The sequence below is a fragment of the Sus scrofa genome, chromosome 15, assembly GCF_000003025.6.
Source record: "Sus scrofa isolate TJ Tabasco breed Duroc chromosome 15, Sscrofa11.1, whole genome shotgun sequence".
Lineage (NCBI taxonomy): Eukaryota > Metazoa > Chordata > Mammalia > Artiodactyla > Suidae > Sus > Sus scrofa.
In genome coordinates, this window is record NC_010457.5 from 78,220,513 (window position 1) to 78,240,927 (window position 20,415).

At 41.3% G+C, this 20,415-nt stretch overlaps 1 long non-coding RNA gene across 1 annotated transcript in view; it reads left to right on the forward strand.

The window, feature by feature from the left end:
- The window catches only part of LOC110257106, a 32,407-nt gene extending 12,470 nt beyond the window's left edge, over positions 1-19,937 (forward strand). The window contains exons 2-5 of the long non-coding RNA XR_002339337.1: positions 5,668-5,754; positions 11,482-11,568; positions 12,719-12,972; positions 18,325-19,937. This is a non-coding gene — a long non-coding RNA (uncharacterized LOC110257106). The remainder of the gene's footprint in view (positions 1-5,667; positions 5,755-11,481; positions 11,569-12,718; positions 12,973-18,324) is intronic.

Genomic DNA, 20,415 nt, shown 5'->3' on the forward strand with positions numbered 1-20,415 from the left:
AGTGGTACTGTGGCTCACAGTAAGACGGAGAAGTCACTATGGTGCCTTATCAACAGATTTTGCTAGAAATCCTCATCTAAAACTTGCCAGAAACTTGCCTCTAGGGTGTTGGGGAAAGTTGTTCACTCAGAGGCAGTTTCTGCAGTGAAGCTTCCCAAGGAGTTCTGAAGAAGCTGCTGGTTGTGGATGCTGCTGACCACTGTGCACTGTAGGATCTGGGCACTAGAGAAGCTCTAGGTGTCAGGTGAGCTCTCTGAAACCAGCCAAGGGAATCTTTTCTTCCTGCAATGTTTCTCCAGTGCTCACCACTGACAGAACTTAATTATTGTGCCAGGTGGCAAGGGGAAAAATGCCTAGCTCCATTTTTACAGAGCCTTCAGTGAAAGGTGAATTTGGGGCTGAGAGGCAACTGATAATTGGCACCTGCAGCATGTGGAAGTTCCCGGGTCAAGGACCAAATCTGTACCATAGAAGTGACAGTTCCAGATCCCTAACCTGCTGAGCCATCAAGAAACTCCAGGTTTTCCTTTTCTATTGAGTCTTATAATCTCTGTCTTATAATTGGAGTGTTTGGTTATTTATTTATTATAAATCGTTGATTGATAGATTTGGATTTAGGTTTTTTTTTTTTTTTTTTTTTTTAGGGCCACACGTGTGGCATGTGGAAGTTTCCAGGCTAGGGGTTGAATTGGGGTACAGCTGTGGGCTTACATCCCAGCAACAGCAATGCCAGATTCTAGCCATGTCTGTGACCCACACTGTGGCTCACGGCAACAATGGATTGTTAACCCACTGAGTGAGGCCAGGGATCGAACTTGCATCCTCATGGATACCAGTCGGGTTCGTTTCCACTGAACCACAACGTGAACTCATTTTACTATTTCTTTTAGTTCTTTCTTTTTTAAAAAAATTTTATGGCTGCATTTGTGGTATAAAATACTTGGGCCAAGGATTGAATCTGAGCCACAGCTGCAACATCTGCTGCAGCAGCAGCAACCAGATCTCTTAACCCACTGTGCTGGGCTGGGGATTGAATCCATGCCTCCACAGTGACCTGAGCCGCTAAAGTCAGATTCTTAACCCACTGTGCCACAGTGGGGACTCCATTATTTATTTTCTATTGATTCTATTTTTGTTTTTGTTGTTGTTTCTTGGTTCCTCCTTCACTATTTTAAGTCAATTTGGTATTTTTAGAATTCCATTTTTTTCCTGTATTGGCTTTTTAGTTATTTTTCTTTGCATTTTTGTTTTGAATAGTTGCGCTAGGGATTACAATGTACATCCTTAAATTTGTAGAGGCTACTTAGGGTTATGATTTTCCATTTAATGTTAAATATAAAAATTTTGTAAGCAGGAGTTCCCATCGTGGTTCAGTGGAAATGAATCTGACTAGCATCCATGAGTATGCAGGTTTGATCCCTGGCCTTACTCAGTTGGTTAAGGATTTGGCATTGCCATGAGCTGTGGTGTAGGTTGCAGATGCAGCTCAGATCTGGCATTGCTATGGCTGTGGTGTAGGCTGGCAGCTGCAGCTCTGATTTGATCCGTAACCTGGGAACCTCCATATGCCATGGGTACAGCCCTAAAAAGACAAAAGAAAAAAAAATTTTTTTTTTTTGTAAGCAAACAGTTTCATTTACCCCAATCTTTTATTCCAGAGGAGGACAAACTGTGACTTTTGCCTGCCAATCTTGCCTTGTACTTGCTTTTGTTTTATTGCAGATTTTTGAGGGGGTGTGTGTTGCATTACACGGTAGATGAGTGCTGTAGGTCTCTGTGTTCTGTGTTATTACCACACTCTTTCCTTTTCCCAAAGGGAAGAAGTAATGAAGGGGGTGTCAGGGAGACCATGGACCCTTTGGTAGCCAAACCTGGGGAGAGTGGACCTCAAGGGTTAGGAGGAGTGGAGGCCAGCTCTGAGAATGCAGGTCTCAGAATGCAGTTGGCAGGCAAGGACAGGAGAATGCAAAGGACTCGTTTGGCCCTGGGAAGGGTTTCTGGGATGAGCTACAGATGGCCTGTCTAAGATCTCCCTGCACCAGTGGTTTTCATGACATTAGGACCGTTTGCCTTCAACTTGGTTTAAGTGTATTTCCAAAGCCTAGGGACTTCATTTCCTCCCTGGGGTGTTTTGAGGATTTGTATTTTAAAGTACATCAGTTTAAGTGAAAAGAGTTGTAGAGGGAGGGCAAAGAATCATTTGATTATCTAATTTTCATGTTTACATAGCATTTGTTTTAAAGTAGTAAGAATCTAAATTCCAAATGTGGTTATAAAATCAGCCTCCACTTAAACTGGTAAGTGCATGTTAATGAAGCTTAATTTAAAAGCATATATTTGCATATTGAAATTTACTTGAGCAACTTATAGAGTATGATCTCTAGAGCACTGGTAGTCTAGTGTTCTGAGTGTGTGACAATTCTTTTCTTTTTTGTGTCTTTTTAGGGCTGTACCTGTGGCATATGGAAGTTCCCAGGCTAGGGGTTGGATTGGAGCTGTAGCTGCCAGCCTGTGCCACAGCCACAACAACGAGGGATCCAAGCTGCATCTGCTACCTATACTACAGCTCATGGCAACTCTGGATCCTTAACCCACTGAGTGAGACCAGGGATTGAACCTGCATCCTCATGGATACTAGTTGGGTTCATTACCATTGAGCCACAATGGGAACTCCAAGTGTGGCAATTCTTTTAAATTATTTTTCAAGGCCTGGAAATGTTAGCCCAGTAGGTACAAAAGATAGTAAAATGGAGAAGCTTCAAATTAAATTATTATATTAGTTATAGTGAAATACTTTTCCAAGTCATTTTTAGAATGTCCTTGGGATTTTTTTAGAACCCAAATGTCATGTTTTTGAATAATGTTTTAGATATACTCTATAGCTCATCAGTATTTAAATCAACAGGTATGAGAACTTAAAATAGCATATGAGATAGCATATGAGAATTTATCAGGTCAGAAATAGATGGCTTCATTTTCTGTTGATATCTTCAGGCAAAAATGAAACTCTGTTAATACAGTTATTACAAGTCTGACAATTTCAGAACTTCTGTAGTTATATAAAGTGAAGTTGATATGTTCATTTCAAACCTTTATTGTGAGAGTATGATGAATAATTATAAAATAAGTAGAAAAAAACATAAAAACATCACCCAGATCAAGAAATAGAATATTGTCCTCGCCCTCAGAACCCCTTCCCATGTGTCCTATCCTGATCACCTCTTTCTCAACCTTCCCTTCCCCAAGGTAACTGTTATCCTGACTTTTTTTTTGGCTACACCCATGGCATATGGAAGTTCCTGGGCCAGGGGTTGAATCTGGGCTGCAGCTGCAACCAGCACCACAGCTCTGGCAATCCTGGACCCTTCACCCACTGTGATGGCCTGGAGATTGAACCACCACAGAGACAGCACCAGATCCTTAACCTGCCATGCCACATTAGGAACTCCTATCCTGACTTTTATGGCCGCTTTCTTGCTTCTTTAAAGTTATGCCTGCTTTGACCTCTATACACAGATGGAATAATACTAACAAACACTGACTCGGCTACCTAGTCTGCCCACATCTGTGTGACCCTGGCTGGGAAGCACAGTCCCCACAGCTAATTAGAAACACTATGAGGCTTTGTTTTCCTACTGTTAGTCTGAGAGAGGTCTCAGTCTTTTCGACTTAAAATGAATCCACTTCATTTCTTCTTCCCCCATTTTCATCTCCCAGAGCCTAGACTCTGGGCTAGATTAGGTTCTTCAGTGTTTTGTTTTTGTTTTTGTTTTTTCTGGTTGTGCCCATGGCATATGAAAGTTCCTGGGCCAGGGATCAAACCCATGCCACAGCAGTAACCCAAGTCACTGCAGTGGCAATGTTGGATCCTTAACCTGATGCACTGTGAGAGAATTCCCAGGTTCTTCAGTTTGACAGGACTCTTTTTTCTAGTCAGTAGTCAGTGTTTGATATTAAAATACCAATAGATTAAATTACTCTTTTTTCTTAATGCTACATAATGTTTTCTTTTGTATGTCCTTTTTGCTCAACTTTATAAGATTCATTCATGTTGTAGGTATAGATGGTGTTCGCTCTTGTTCACTGCTGTGTAACATTCCAGTATGTAAATATATAATTTATCCATTCTATTGTTTTTTTTTTTAATTTTCCCACTGTACAGCAAGGGGATCATGTTATCCTTACATGTATACATTACAATTACATTTTTTTTCCCACCCTTTGTTCTGTTGCAACATGAGTATTTAGACAAAGTTTCCAATGCTACTCAGCAGGATCTCCTTGTAAATCTATTCTAAATTGTGTCTGATAAGCCCAAGCTCCCGATCTCTCCCTCTCCCTCCCATCAGGCAGCCGCAAGTCTTTTCTCCAAGTCCATGATTTTCTTTTCTAAGGAGATGTTCATTTGTGCTGGATATTAGATTCCAGTTATAAGTGATATCATATGGTATTTGTCTTTGTCTTTCTGGCTCATTTCACTCAGTATGAGATTCTCTAGTTCCATCCGTGTTGCTGCAAATGGCATTATGTCATTCTTTTTTATGGTCGAGTAGTATTCCATTGTGTATATATACCACATCTTCTGAATCCAATCATCTGTTGATGGACATTTGGGTTGTTATCCATTCTGTTGTTGATGGATATTGGAGTGACTTCATTGCTGTTAAGAATACTCTTGTACTTGTCTCTTGGTACAAGTATGTATGTATGTCTGTTGGCTAAGTACCAAGAAATGGATAGAAGGATCATAGGGTGTGTGTACCTTATACTTTAGTAAATATTTCCAAACTACTTTTCAGAGTTGTTGTAGTGTGCATTTGTGCAACTTTTTTTTTTTTTTTTTTTTTTTTTTGGCTATGGCATGTAGTGGCTGAGATGTGGGATCTCAGTTCCCAAACCAGGGGTTGAATCTAGGCCATAGCAATGAAAGCACTGAATCCTAACCCCTAAACCACCAGGGAACTCCCCTGTGCAACGTATTTTTTTTTTTTTAAATGCAGTCAATATAGAAAAGTACAAGGTAATATAAATCATTCTTCAGTAAGCATCTGTTAAATTTTGTTAATGAAAAAGGTCTGCTCTAAGAGATTAGTGTAGACGAGCTTAGGCTCAAGTGAAGTGGTCCACCTTCATGAATGTTCCTGTTCCAGGCGCTTCTGGTTACCCCTGATAACATGGTGCTCTCCAGAGGAGACTAGTGTACTTGCAGATTGGTAAGATACTGGTAGATACCCAAGTGGGTATCTTTGGAGTAGGTAGGTAGGGCAAAATCTAAAGGTTCTTTTCATAGGTCTTGTGTTTCACCAAAAGCAAGATTCCCTTTGGGGGCAGCTTTTCTATACCTGCATTCTGTAGAGTTTTAATTCCTCCTGCTTTTTGCTCTCAGTGTATTTTCTTACCTCCTGATATTTGGACTACAAGGGAGGGCCTCATTTAAATTCCCTGCCCCAAATTATATGGCTTGTTGATTTGCAAATGGCTAAGTCAAGAATGAGGGAAGTAGCTTCTCATTTTTTTTTTTTTTAGCATGACACCCACTAAAATTTTTTTTTTATTATTGTGGACTTTTCTAAACATACACGAAAGTATAAAGAATGGTATCTCATATATCTACCTCCAAACTTTGACAGTTATCAATTTATGACCAATCTTGTTTACATCTCGCAGACTTCTTTTCCCACTGGATTATTTGGAAGGAAATCCAACACATCAAATGATATTATCCATAAATACTTCAGCATGTATCCCTAAAAGGTAAGTATTCTTTTTAAAAACACAGCCATAATACCATTATTACACTTAAATAAAAGTAGCAATTCTTTAATATCATCAAATATCTTCTCAGGATCCAAATTTCCCCAGTTGTCTCATAGTGCTTTGTTATGGTTGCTTTGCTAGAATTAGGGTCTAATGAGATAGACACATGGCACTTGGTTGCTATATCTTCTAAGTCTCTCATTCTCTATTTTCCTTGCCCTCTTTCTTTTCTTGCCATTAAATTGGACATCATTTGTCCAATAGAGTTTCCCTACTTTATTTTATTTTTTTGTCTTTGTTTTTGCTTTTTAGGGCCACACCTGCAGCATATGGAAGTTCCCAGGCTAAGGGCCAAATCAGAGCCACACCTGCCAGCCTACACCATTGCCACAGCAATGCAGGATCCAAGCTGTGTCTGCAACCTCGACCACAGCTAACGGCAATGGGCAATGCTGGATCCTTAACCCAAGGAGCCAGGCCAGGGATGGAACCTGCATCCTCATGGATACTAGCCAGGTTTGTTACCACTGAGCCACAAGGGGAACTCCTGATTTTTTTTTTTTTTTTGCTTACCTTCTGTTTCTTTAGCTATAAAATGTAGGAGTTAGATCAGATAATTCTAAGACCTTTTCTGGGTCCCAAATCTAAGAGATTCCCTTCTGGCTTACAAATAAGTCCATCCTGTGTTTCCTTTAGCTGGGGGATGTAATAGAAGAACCCACAGCAACCTGAGAAAAGAGTACTAAGACCCTTTTTGGTGAGTCAGAGGGAGAACAAGGATTGAGTACACCACGACAAACTCAAAATGGAAGAGTAATGAAGTATAGGAGTCCCTTGTTAAGGAGTTTTGCAAGATTTCCCACACCGACCAGTAACCTCAGAAAAAGAACCAAAGCCCAATATTTTTTTTCTCCTAAAATCTTTATAAGCTTCTAAACTCTGTTCCCTAAGGAAAGCATCAGTAAATTATAGCCTGGAAATTGAGGATAGTTTTTACACTTTCAAATGGTTGAAAAATCAAAAGATGAATACTATTTTGTGACGCATGAAAATTATGTAAAATTCAAAGTTCAACGCCCATCATTAAGTTTTATTGGACAGAGTCACTCATTTATGTGGTTTATGGCTGCTTTTGCGCTATAATGACAGCATTGGGGTGATGTGACATAGTATGGCTTGCAAATGTTTACTATCTGGCCCTTTCCAGAATTTTTCAGACCCCTGCCCTAATGCAAACCTATAATTTGCATTTTATAGCTGTTCTTTCAAAGGCTGACCATAGTCAACAAACCCTTCTAAATCCGCTGTTCACATGCCTTCTCTTACATTTGGTTCAACTTTTAGATTCTCTTAGGTTGCTAATTACTTCTGCTTCAAATCTTTTATATAAAAACCACTCTGACACCTTTAGTTAACCATCTCAATCCCTGTTCTAGAAAAATTTTAGGGCTGAAGCAGGTGTTCTGTGATCCACCCCTTCTCAGGTCTAGCGGAAACCCCCATCCTGGCTTTTTACTACAGACTGCCTCAAATTCAATACCACCTACACCCTTTAGCTTCTTACTTTCAAGGCCTCCTTACCTATAGCAATTGTTGAGAGTGGCAGGCAGAAGATGCGATTGTTTTTTTTTTTTTTTTGGGTACACCTGTGTCACATGGAAGTTCCCAGGCTAGGGGTCGAATCTGAGCTGCAGCTGCCATCCTATGCCACAGCCACAGCAACGCTGGATCCAAGCCAAATCTATGACCTACACCACAGCTCACGGAAATGCTGGATCCTTAACACACTGAGTGAGGCCAGGGATCAAACCTGCAACCTCACAGTTACTAGTCGGGTTCATTACTGTTGAGCTAGGACGGAAACTCCCTCAGTGATCTTTTCTTGTATCTGGAGGACAAGCCTGAAAGAGCTGGAAAAACTCATTCAATAGTTGAAATGAGAAACAAAACAAAATGGCAGCTCTTCCTCTTTACGTGGATATCCTTGGAATTTTTAGACACATGTCTACATGTTCTAAAATTATTCCCAGGATTTTATTTTATAGAGGTGTAATTGAGATGGAGATGTCAGTGCTGTTGAATAAAGATTTTGCAGCACATCACACAGCGCCCCAGGGGAAGGATGGTCAGGAAGCAGAAGTAGGGGAGGGGCAGGAATCATTAGAGCAGAGCCTTTATTGGGGAAAGGAAAATAGGGCAGAGTGACCAGTTTAGAAATGGCTAGCTTGAATAATTGCATTGGGCCTTGGGGCATAGGAGCTATCCCTAGTTGCCAGGTACCTGGCCCTGGGGTTGATTTAGGTTGGGGGAAATATTGGCTTGTTTGTGTGAGAGTTAGATAAAAAGATAGTTGGGGGTATAGACTGGGAGATTGATTGGTTTCCATATGAAAAGTGTGCCCTTGGCAAGCTGTTATTTCCTTTAGGAGTTAGCAGACCCTGGGAGGGGCAGTCTCTCTTTGGGTCTGTTAGGGCCCCAGAGCATTCAAGAATACACAAAGTAAGAAAAATATCCTTGGAGTTCCCGTCATGGTGCAGTGGAAACCAATCTGTAGGAACTGTGAGGCTGCGGGTTTGATCCCTGGCTTTGCTCAGTGGGTTAAGGATCTGGTGTTGCTGTGAGCTGTGGTGTAGGTTGCAGATGTGGCTTGGATTCTGCGTTGCTGTGGCTGTGGTGTAGGCCAGCAGCTGTAGCTCCGATTTGACCCCTAGTCTGGGAACCTCCATATGCCCTGGGTGTGGCCCTAAAAAAAAAAAAAGAAAGAAAAGAAAAACATCCTTAACTTAATTGGCTCTGTGATGAATGGATGCCATCTAGACAAATATGAAGTCAAGAAAACACAGACCCTTAGGAGTTCCTGTTGTGGCACAGTGGTTAACGAATCCGACTAGGAAACATGAGGTTGCAGGTTCGATCCCTTGGTCTTCCTCAATGGGTTATTAAGGACCCGGCATTGCTGTGACCTGTGGTGTAGGTTGCAGACGCGGCTCAGATCCCACGTTGCTATAGCTGTGGTGTAGGCCAGTGGCTGCAGCTCTGATTAGACCCCTAGCCTGTGAACCTCCATATGCTGTGGGAAGCGGCCCTGGAAAAGGCAAAAAGAGAAAAAACAAACAAAAAAAACACAGACCCCTATAAAGTTGCAAGTTAATTGAGTTTATATATTTAATAGAATAATGAATTTTACCATTAAAAATAGAAATCTTGAGTTTAAATTAGTTATAAAATTAATAAAAAGCATAGAAACTCATAATGAAATTTAAAACCTGTATGAAAGTATACAATGTGAGACGTTCCCGCTGTGGCATGGTGGGTTAAGTATCTGGCTGCATTTGCTAGGATTGCTGCCGAGCCTTGGGTTCTATCCCTGACCTAGCGCAGTGGGTTAAACGATCTGGCTAGGATTGAATCCCTGGCCCAGAAACTTCCATATGCCGCGGGGGATGCATCCATAAAAAAAGTCCATGGCATGAAAATTGAAAAGATTTTCTACACCTATTCCTAATCCAGTTTCTGAATTAACCACTATTAACATTTTTTCCTAAATTGGATGCTTTTCTTTGCAAGTATATCCATCTCACAGTGTTCTCACAATGTCTACAGGCCCTATTTCCCCTTAATTTACTCCTGCCTGCTTGGTCCCTCCTTTTCCACTGGCTGAAACCTCCAGGCATGTTCCTTTCTTAGAGCCTTTGCATTTAGTGTTTCCCAGACTCTTCCTTGGAACAGCTGCCTGACTCCCTGCCTCACTTGCTTCCCTTCTTTACTCAGATACAACTCCTAGAGATCTAGACCAGGCAGTGGTAGTATCAACTACCCCACACTTCTGTCCTCCTTTCCTGATTTATTTTTATCCTTAGCACTTTGTACATGGCACGTATACTTTTTGCTTATTTCTCTTATTTTGTTATCCATCTTCCCCACTGGGAATGTAGGCAAAGATTGTTGTGTGGTGTCTGATAGAGAAGATGCTTAATAAATATTTCCTGAATGAATGAATAGATGAATATCAGGCACAGTTATATAGTATAGATTTATTTGCATAATTTTTAAATGGGTGGGATCATATTGTACATATAACCTCTAACTTGAATTTTTTTCACCCAGCGAGGAATTTTGGATATTTTTCCATGTTAGTACATCTGATTCAATTTGTTCTGTGTTTTCTTTTTTTCTTTTCAGGGCCACACCTGCGGCATATGGAAGTTCCCAGGCAAGGGGTCGAATTGGAGCTGCACCTGAGGCCTACACCACAGCCATGGTAACACTGGATCTGAGCCACATCTGCGACTTAATGCTTGCGACAGTGCCTTAACCCAGTGAGCGAGGTTAGGGATCAAACCCGCATCCTCATGGATGCTAGTTGGGTTCTTCACCTGCTGAGCCTCAATGGGAACTGTGCAATTTGTTCTTTAAAGTAGCTGCATGGTATTCCAGAGTATAGATAAACCCTGATCTATTTAACCAGTCATTTACTGATGGTCATTAAGATGTTGATAATGTCACAATTTCCTTCAATAACAAGTCAAGGAACATAATGCACATCAGGTTCAGGGAATGGGACTGGTTGTAGAATTGACTAGGAAGCTGTTGGTCATTTTCTGACTTTCTTGTGATGAAATTTATATTTTTCTTTAATCCTTGTTACTCAGTTGGGAAGAAGATTGCTTAGATGAAGTATGGGCAGAGATGGATGTTAGGGCCATCACAGGTACTTACAATAATTCTGTATTAATAGTTAATAGAGCCAAGGGCAGAACTCCATGAAGGTGGGCTACAGGCATGTGGAAGGGAATATCCCTCCATTTCCTTTGACCTAAGTCACCCCATTTATCCACAGCTGCATCTGGTCTTATATGCCTCTTGCCTACTTGCCCATTCATTTACTATGTGCCTTCAAAACTAATACTTGACACTCCATGTGCTGGCTGATTTATCTTCTCAGCAATCATTTTTCTTCTTTTTTCTCTTCATTTAAACCCCACTTCTCAGTCTTTTCCTCTTTAGAGCACAGTCACATGGTCTCTTTCTCCATTGAAATCTGCCCAGTCTCTGACATCTTCTGTATAAAAGTTCAAGCCTCATCTCTCAGTGATGCTTAATGATATGGCCTTCATCTTGCCTTTCATTTTCTCCCTGGCCCTGGACCAGACCATCTGTTCCTTCCTAGCATCTCTGTTGCTTTAATCTGTGCTTGCCTCTGATCTGTGCTTGTTATACCTGAAAGCCCAACCTATGTAATATGCTTTTCCTCCCTAACCTTCAGAAACCTCATCTGCTTCCCTGACTGATTCCAGTCTTCCAGGCTTCCCTAAGTGATTCTGCAGGCTACTTGAGCTGTGTTTTCTTGGGGACTGGATGTTTATTCTCCATGCTGTATCGCTTTTACTCTATTGAATGTTCCCAGGTTGGCTTAATTAGGGCGCTGTGGGATCATACTTGGTCTTCTGTTGCAGAGGGGACTAGGCAGAGGCCCAGGAATGAAGGGAAGTGTTGCTAAGGTGGGCAGCCAAGCTGGTGTCACCGAGTTCCTGGTGCCCCCAGTTCCTGTAAGGTGTCACTGGGGGGAGAGATCACTTTTTTCCAAGAGGGAGGGCAGTTGGGTTTTAGAAAATACTTCTGAGTTATAGAAGATATTTATTTCTATTATAAGTTAGTGGTACTTAGTGTTTTTTTCCCTCCAGTAATGGGCCTCTTGATAAGAGCTGTGAATTTTCTTTCCAGAAAAAGGCACATATGCACCAATTTTTGAAGGAGCTTTCAAGGTGTCTCTGGACCCCCAGTAGGCTGCTAAGGATTCCATAGTCCCAGGTTAGAGCTCACTTCTCTAGATCATGTTCAATATTTGTTCTTTGCTGTACTCCCATCTCCCCGACCTGTCCACTGATTTTAATGAGATTAATGAAATAGACAAAATGACTGATGGCATCTTTTACTTTTTTCTCTTATTTTTTAAGCAAGTTTTGCTTCTCTTTGGAAACATGCTATATTGGTATTTAAAGAATTAGGTAGAATTCTTCCCCTACCCCATGCATACGTTTAGCATTATAAGGTTTTGTCTTATATCTGAGTTATTTATTTTGTGATATAGGTTGGTAGGAATTCCCCTCTGAGCCATAGTGGGGATTCTTCAATACTGACTGTCTGCCTCCTTTCTCACACAATTCTGTTTAGGTCTGGTGTACTGACTGGGATCAAAGGGAATAATAGAGCAGTGGGTTAGCCTAGGTGTTAAGAGTGTGGGTCTCCAAAGGCAGACTGATTGGAGTTAGTTAAATCAGAGATCTTGAACAGGTGGCTCAAAGACCAGAAAAACCAGTGGGTAAGTTTTGTTTTGCCTGCCTAGCATTTCCAAAAGCAAAGTTATTTTGATCTCATACAAGGTGTTATCTTGATTTCAGTGAAAGCATTGTGCAATTTTTTGTCTTATTCTGACCCTCTTTAAGTGTTAAGTCAGTTGCTTGTCATGACACAATTGAGTTTGGGATTTAGTTTCCCCAACTGTAACATGGACATAATACCTATCTCAAAGCACTAAACGACTGATGAATGTAAGAACCAAATGAATTAGCCTGGTTCATGTATATTCTGAACAAATTATATACTTGATTATTAATAATAATTCACAGTGATGAATGCCTTAGGAAATGCTTGAAGTGTGAGGATAAAGGAATGGGGACAGATGCAGCTGAGAGATGCTGAATCAATTTGAGAAAAAAACTAGGCATGTTTGCTGAGAAAGCCACATAAAAGTGGGAGGGCACAATTTGGTCCAGAGAGTTTCAGAACAGCAGCCTGGAGTTGCTGGCATACAGCTCAGAGAAGAAGTCAATGCCCAGGATTCCACTTGAATGGCAATGTGTGGTTTCCATTGCTGTTTCATGTAGGGGAAGTGAAGGTCTCTGTCCAGGCCTCTTTCCTCTGGATTCTTTCACCCTCAGACCTTCTGTTCTTCCCACAGCTGCCTTCTTCTGCTGCCCACTGCTTGGATTTCACAGCAATTTCCAGACATAGGAATCTTTTGATGGGGAAACATCCTCCACAGCCTTGGAAGGCAGGCCTGAGGTGCCATGGCTGCATCCTGGATGTCTGGAGCTCATTTTAATCAGCAGCTGGGAAGCTCCCTAAGGCTTCCATGAGCTGGCCACCTTGGCTTGGCTCAGCATTGACCTCTCACTGCCTCGGGCTCTGCTGTTGTCCGTGGGAGGGGAAAGGGTATGTCAAAAGAGCACCCAATGGGGCAGGGTGGGCAGACTCTATCATCTGACTTTGGGTGGCAGGCGGAGGGGCTCAGCTGCATTATCAAGGAGCTCAGACTGCCATCAGATACAGAGAATCTGAGGGTAGGGTTGAGGTTGATTGGGAATAGGGGGTAAAACTTTCAGTGTTGGCATGAACTCAGAGGCTGGATTGCAGATCTTGGGTTCAGATCTCAGCTCTGCTGTTTATCAGCTCTGTGATCTTGGGCAAGTTGCCTAATCTCCTGGGGTCTCAGTTTTCTCATCTATAAAAGGGGGTTATAACAGTATCTACTTCAGAGGATTGCTATAAAGATTAAATATATACATATGTGTGCATGTGTGTATGTGTGTGTGTGTGTGTGTGTGTGTGTGTATGCGCTAGCTTGTGTTAGTTCCAGTTATTAATTATTAGTATAATACCAGGGTTTGGATTGCTAGGTTGGGCATTAGGGGTGAGCACTAGTCAGGGCTGGGGATTGGTATGAAGCTAAACCAGGGAATGAAACATAGCACTGGGGGAAAATATTAGAAAAGTTGGGATTAGGGTTGGCTCCGGAATGTAGCTTGGTCCAGCACATTTGCTGTACACTTTCATTGAGGGGTAAGAGGAGCAGGGAGGAAGCTGGGGGTGGGGGACAAAGGCAGCCTCCTTTCCGCCCTCAATCCATGAACATCGCTATGGATGCTCCTATATACTCTTACCTCCCCTACTGGACCAGGGTGCCTGTAGCCCTGCAGGAGGTTAATATGGGGGAAGGAAGGTCCTGAGTTCTTTGAACATAGCTTGAGAGTGGTGGTGGTAGTAGAGCCAGTGCCAAATGCTGGCTGAGGGGGAAATATAACTGCTGTTGTCATCTGCCTCCCAGGTCTCCTCCCCATAATGTCTCTTTTGCTGCCACAGTTAGGAAAACCCAAGAGAAATCTTGGGAGTAGTCTTGAGTGCCCAGGACAGTGGAGATGACATCAAGCTTCGCCTGTGGCTGCTCCAATAGCAGCAAAGCTTGGATAGTGGGCTGGGGAGGATGGGATTCCCTGGAGAAGACCTCCCTGCCTAGGTGATGCATCCGGTCCATATAGTTAGGTCCTGATGCCATGGTACCTGACAGTGTATTCCCCTGTATTTGTGACTATGTCTTTATCACCTGGAGGCAGCTAAAAGGAGGAGAGGTGTACAGGAGAAGGAGAAGGTATGAGACCATAGAAAGGTGGAGAGTCTCTCCATGAGCTCCAAAATGGTTTCCAGTTCCAACCCGCTTTGAATTTGTTCAAGCACGGATGGGTGGTGGACCAAGGAAAAGAGCCAGAGTCCACCAGAGTCATTGTTTGGGGCAGGAGCAGAAATATTCTTTTTATATTGTTTCAATATGCTCTTCACTTTTTGTGCTGATTGGGACAAACATACAGTTGCTCTTCATTTATGCAGATGGCACTGCCAGGACTCACCATGGGAATGTGTGTTTTTATGCCAAAGGTGCTAGCTCTTTATGTTCTCAGAGCTGCAGGAACTGCCTTAGCCACAAGTGCTGTGGATGAGCCCTTGAGGCATCAGTGTTGCTCTACCACCCACCACAGCCCCAGAATCCCAGGGGTGGCATAGCTTGGACATGTCACATCTGCTGTGTGTGTGTGTGTGTGTGTGTGTGTGTGTGTGTGTGTGTATGTGTATGTGTATTTAACAGAAGCAAAACGATGCTCTCATTGTGGTTTAGGAACAGAAAAGAAACTTCTTTGAGAGCTAACCACTCCGGTGTTATTAAGACTTACATTATTACATTAGAATTACTTTAAGTGGCCTGTAATAAGAGTAAAGTGAAAGGAAGTGAGCAGATGAGAGGTTGCTGGGCTCCAGTTGTGAAAATCAGAATGAGGAAGCACCAGAGGCCTTTTCATTAGAACCATGAATGGATTATAGAACATTCACCATTACCATTATCATTTGATGTCTTTCCCAGTTTGTAGCTAGTGCAATTAAAGATGAAACAGAAACATGATTTAGGTCATTGGAAAGGAAGAGACAAAATTTTATTATTTGCAGATGATATGATTTTATACCTACCTAAGAGAATCAAGGAAAATGTACTCTCAGCTATTGGATTTAATAAGAGGGTTTAGTGTGCTGGCTGCAAGCAGGATAGATATACTCAAATCAAAAGTTTTCCCACATGCCTGTGCTGAAGAGCTTTAAAATATAATGAAAAAAAAAAAAAAAAAAAGGAGTTCCTGTCGTGGCACAGTGGTTAAGGAATCTGACTAGGAACCATGAGGTTGCGGGTTCGGTCCCTGCCCTTGCTCAGTGGGTTAACGATCCAGTGTTGCCGTGAGCTGTGGTGTAGGTTGCAGACACGGCTTGGATCCAGTGTTGCTGTGGCTCTGGCATAGGCCGGCAGTTACAGCTCCGATTCGACCCCTAGCCTGAGAACCTCCATATGCCGTGGGAGCGGCCCAATAAATAGCAAAAAGACCAAAAAAAAAAAAAATAAATAAAATATAATGAGAGAAGGTGACAGAGATCTCACTTTTGAAAACAAATCAAAATCACAAAATACCCAGGAATATGTTTAATGAGAAATATGTCCTGGGGTCTTTATAAAGGAAACTAAAGGAGTTCCCTGGTGGCCCAGCAGTTAAGGATTCAGTGTTGTCACTGCTGTGGCTTGGGTTCAGTCCCTGGCCTGGGAACTTCCACATGCCCATGGGGGCGGACAAAAAAAACAAAAACCAAAAAGACACAGAACTAGAACAAATAATCCAAAAATTTATATGGAACCACAAAAGACCCAGAATTGCCAAAGCAATCCTGAGGAACAAAAACCAAGCAGGAGGCACAACTCTCCCAGATTTCAGGCAATATTACAAAGCTACAGTCATTAAGACAGTGTGGTACTGGTATCAAAACAGACATATAGACCAATGGAACAGAAGAGAGAACCCAGAAATAAACCCAGACACCTATGGTCAATTAATCTTCGACAAAGGAGGCAAGAACATAAAATGGGAAAAAGACAGTTTTTTCAGTAAGTGGTGCTGGGAAACCTGGACAGTTGCATGTAAATCAGTGAAACTGGAACACACCCTCACACCATGCACAAAAATAAACTCAAAATGGCTTGAACACATAAATGTAAGACAAGACACCATCAAATTCCTAGGAGAGAACATAGGCAAAATATTCTCTGACATCTACCTTACAAATATTTTCTCAGGTCAGTCTCCCAAAGCAACAGAAATAAAAGCAAAAATAAACCAGTGGGACCTAATCAAACTGACAAGCTTTTGCACAGCAAAGGAAACCATAAAAAAACACAAAAAGACAACTTACAGAATGGGAGAAAATAGTTTCAAAGGATGTAAATGACAAGGGCTTAATCTCTAAAATACACAAATTTATACAACTTTGTATATTTATAAAGTTATACAACTCAACAGCAAAAAAGCCAACAACCCAATGGAAAAATGGGCAAAAGACCTGAATAGACATTTCTCCAAAGAAGATCTAAAGATGGCCAACAAGTTCATGAAAAAATGCTCAACATCACTGATTATTAGAGAAAATGCAACTCAAACCTACCACAGATACCACCTGACACCAGTCAGGATGGCCATCATTTATAAGTCCACAAATAACAAATGCTGGAGAGGGTGTGGAAAAAAGGGAACCCTCCTGCACTGTTGGTGGGAATGTAAGCTGGTACAACCACTATGGAGAATAGTATGGAGGTATCTTAGAAAACTATACACAGAACTACCATATGACCCAGCAATCCCATTCTTGGGCATATATCCGGACAAAACTTTCCTTGGAAAGGACACATGCACCTGCGTGTTCATTGCAGCTCTATTCACAATAGCCAAGAGCTGGAAACAACAACAAACACGTCCATCAACAAATGATTGGATTAAGAAGATGTGTGTGTGTGTGTGTGTGTGTGTGTGTGTGTGTGAACATACAATGGAATACTACTCAGTCGTAAAAGAAAACAAAATAATGCCATTCGCAGCAACATGGATGGAACTAGAGACTTTCATACTAAGTGAAGTAAGTCAGAAAGAGAAAGACAAATACCATATGATATCACTTATATCTGGAAACTCATATATGGCACAAATGAACCTTTCCACAGAAAAGAAAATCATGGACTTGGAGAATAGACTTGTGGTTGCCAATGGGGATGGGGAGGGGATGGGGAGGGGATGGGGAGGGAATGGGATGGATTGGGAGTTTGGGGTTAGTAGATGAAAACTATTGCACTTGGAGCGGGTAAGCAATGAGATCCTGCTGTATAGCACTGGGACTATGTCTAGTCACTTATGATGGAGCATGATAATGTGAGAAAAATAATGTATACATGTATGTGTGACTGGGTCACCTTGCTGTACAGTGGAGAATTGATAGTACACTGTAAACCAACTATAATGGAAAAAATAAAAATCATTATAAAAAAAAGTGTTCAAGTGGAATTTTTTAACAAAACAAATAGCAACTAAAAAAAATCTTAGAATTATAAAGAATGATATGAATAGAGAGCTATTTTGTCCTAATAACAAATGTTATATTTATATCTTCTTTATTGCATTTCACCGTATGCTGTGGGGTGGGGCTACAGTGGTGAAAAACAGATACATTTATGGAACTTACATATGAAAGGGAGAGATACTGATGAATGAATAAACAAAACATGATTTACATGAATACAGCTCACAATAAGGAGAGACGAGAGACATGGCTTTCTCTATGATTTCTGTGAGAGCCCCTGTTAGCAAGCTGTAGTATCCAAACTTTTTTTTTAAAAAACCGCAAGTCACTGAATATAGCAAATTTAATGAATAAACAGCAAATGATAAATCTAATTTAACTAAGAAAATACGCAGACAGGGGAACCATTAATCACCTCAGCTTTCAGTTGTGGTGGCCAGAGCTTCCTGAGTACTGGGTTCTTTCCTTTAAAAGGAAATCTTTTTTCCTTTTACTTCACTTAAATGCATTCTTGCATATTGTCATGTGAAAGGAGGGCTTGATTTGGCCTGTATCCTCAAGAGGTCATGCAGGCCCACTTCTGGGTTTCATGGTAGCCAAATCTGAACTCTGTTAGCTAATCATATAAGTGTAGTGAGTGGCTTCTTCTCTGCTCTGGAGACTGTCACTGCTGCTCGGCTTAAATGGTTAACCAGGGAAGGATGTTGTTTAAATATTTTCACATCATTATTTTTTATGAAAGTGAGCAAGATAGAAGAAAATTCCCCTGAAGCACGGGGCAGTGAACTGAACGTGGAAAAAGTCTCTTGCTAACAGAATTTTCTAACTTTTTTTCTTCTCCATTTATTACAGATCTCTTATACTTTTCATCTTCTTTAATCTACCCTGGTCACGCCCTGGATGAAAGTTTACTGATTTCCTTTGCAATTTCTGCCCAGATCTTCCATCATCTTCTATCCTTTGGCCCTGTCAGAATTTTCCAAGGGGTCCTATAGCTAACAGACAACGTTCAGCTTCAGAGAAGAAAGGAAATGGGTAACCATATTCCGCACAGAGTGTCTTCCTTTGATGCTCTCTTTATTTAGTATGCTAAGTACATATGGAATTAATTTCTTTCTGAAGCCTTACAAGTTGCTAAATGACACATTTATTTCCAGAAGGAAGGTAAGTATAGTCCAGGTGCGGAGGTGGGTTAGGTTTTTTTTTAAAGAAATGTTTTTTATCCATTTGGAGAAGAGCTGAAGGTGCTACTTCATCATGGCAGCATCCAGGAATTTGAAGAGTGGTCTTGAGGAGGGGACTTAGCCTTATCTTTGCCTTCTGGGCCAAGAAGATATATTTGTCTTTTCCAGGAAGAAGGGATTTGAATGATAAACTGTGAGAGCTTGAGGAGAACTTGAAAAACATTCATTCCAATCATTCCCTTAAATTAATGAAGAAACGGAGGCCCTGAGGGGTGAAATGATTTCCTAAGGAGATTCCCAATTTTTAGTCTATTTGTGTTCCCAGCACACCTTGGCATCTGTTGTAAACTTTGGAAGCCACTTTGGAATCCGCTAGTGACCTGAGCAGAAGACTGTGGCATGGCCCCCTCTTGCTACATAGCCACAAGGGAGGCATATAGTATCTTTTCTTCTAGAGACTGGGAGAAGGATTCATCTTTAAGTCACAAAGAGACAATGACAGATTCCCCAAGCTGCATACATCCATGAGAAAATGACAAACATATGAGGTGCTGAAGCCGAAAAATGCTCCCATTGATACAGCCGTGAAGAGGGAAACCCTGCACCCTTTCAGGCAGCAGGAACTATGCTTTGCTTGGAACAGGTGTGAGTTCAGCTTCAAGTGTTTCAGGAGGGTCAGAGTTGAAGGTATTTGAAGCAAAAGATAATTTATAAAGACACAGGGAATGATTTATCATTCAGGATCATAAAGAATGAAAAAACACCACATACCATTGAGACCATGTTCAAGTTTCCACCCCTACATTTCAGTTGAAAAATTTCAAATCCACAGTAAAGTTGAAAGGATAATAAACTTAACATCTATACATCCTTCACCTAGATTTACCAATTGTTAACGTTTGAAAGTTGCAGATATTGTGATACTTTACTTTAGCATGCATCTTTTGAGAATAATGACATTTCCCCTATGTAACTATAATACTAGGATCACTGAGAGAATTAGGAATAATTCTGATATATAGTTTGTATTCAGTTTCTCCCCAAATGTCTTTTTATGAATATTTTTTCAATTTGGGACCCAGTCAAGATTCATGAATTGTGTTTAGTTCTGATGTCTCATTCAGTATAGAATAACTGCCCTCCTCTTTTGGATGACTCTCTTTCTTTGAGGAGAGCAAACCTGTGCCTTGTAGAATGTACTACATTCTGCATTGGTCCGGTTGTTTTCTCTTGATTCCTTTTAGGGAAATATTTTTTGGCAAAAATATTGGTGAGCTTGTGTGTGTGTGTCTCTCTCTCTCTCTCTTTCTTTTTTTTTCCTAGGGTGGCAACTGCAGCACATGGAGGTTCCCAGGCTAGGGGTTGAGCTGGAGCTGTAGCCGCTGGCCTACAACACAGTCACAGCAATGCTAAATCCAAACCGTGTCTGCCACCTTCACCACAGCTCATGGCAATACCGGATCCTTAACCCACTGAGCAAGGCCAGGGATAGAACCTGCGTCCTCATGGATGCTAGTCAGATTTGTTTCTGCTGAGCCAAAGTGGGAACTCTGTGTGTCTCTTTTTTTATTACACCATAAGTTACATAAACATGTTGCTAAGTGTGGTCATTCAGTTAGTGATCTACTAATTAGTGGGGTGTCCCTCATATTCCTACCTTTCCCCTTTTATATTTATTAAGTCCTCTGTGCAGTGATACTTTGAGTCCATGAGAATATATTCCCCTATATTTTTTGTACTTTTGAATTGATAAGTATCA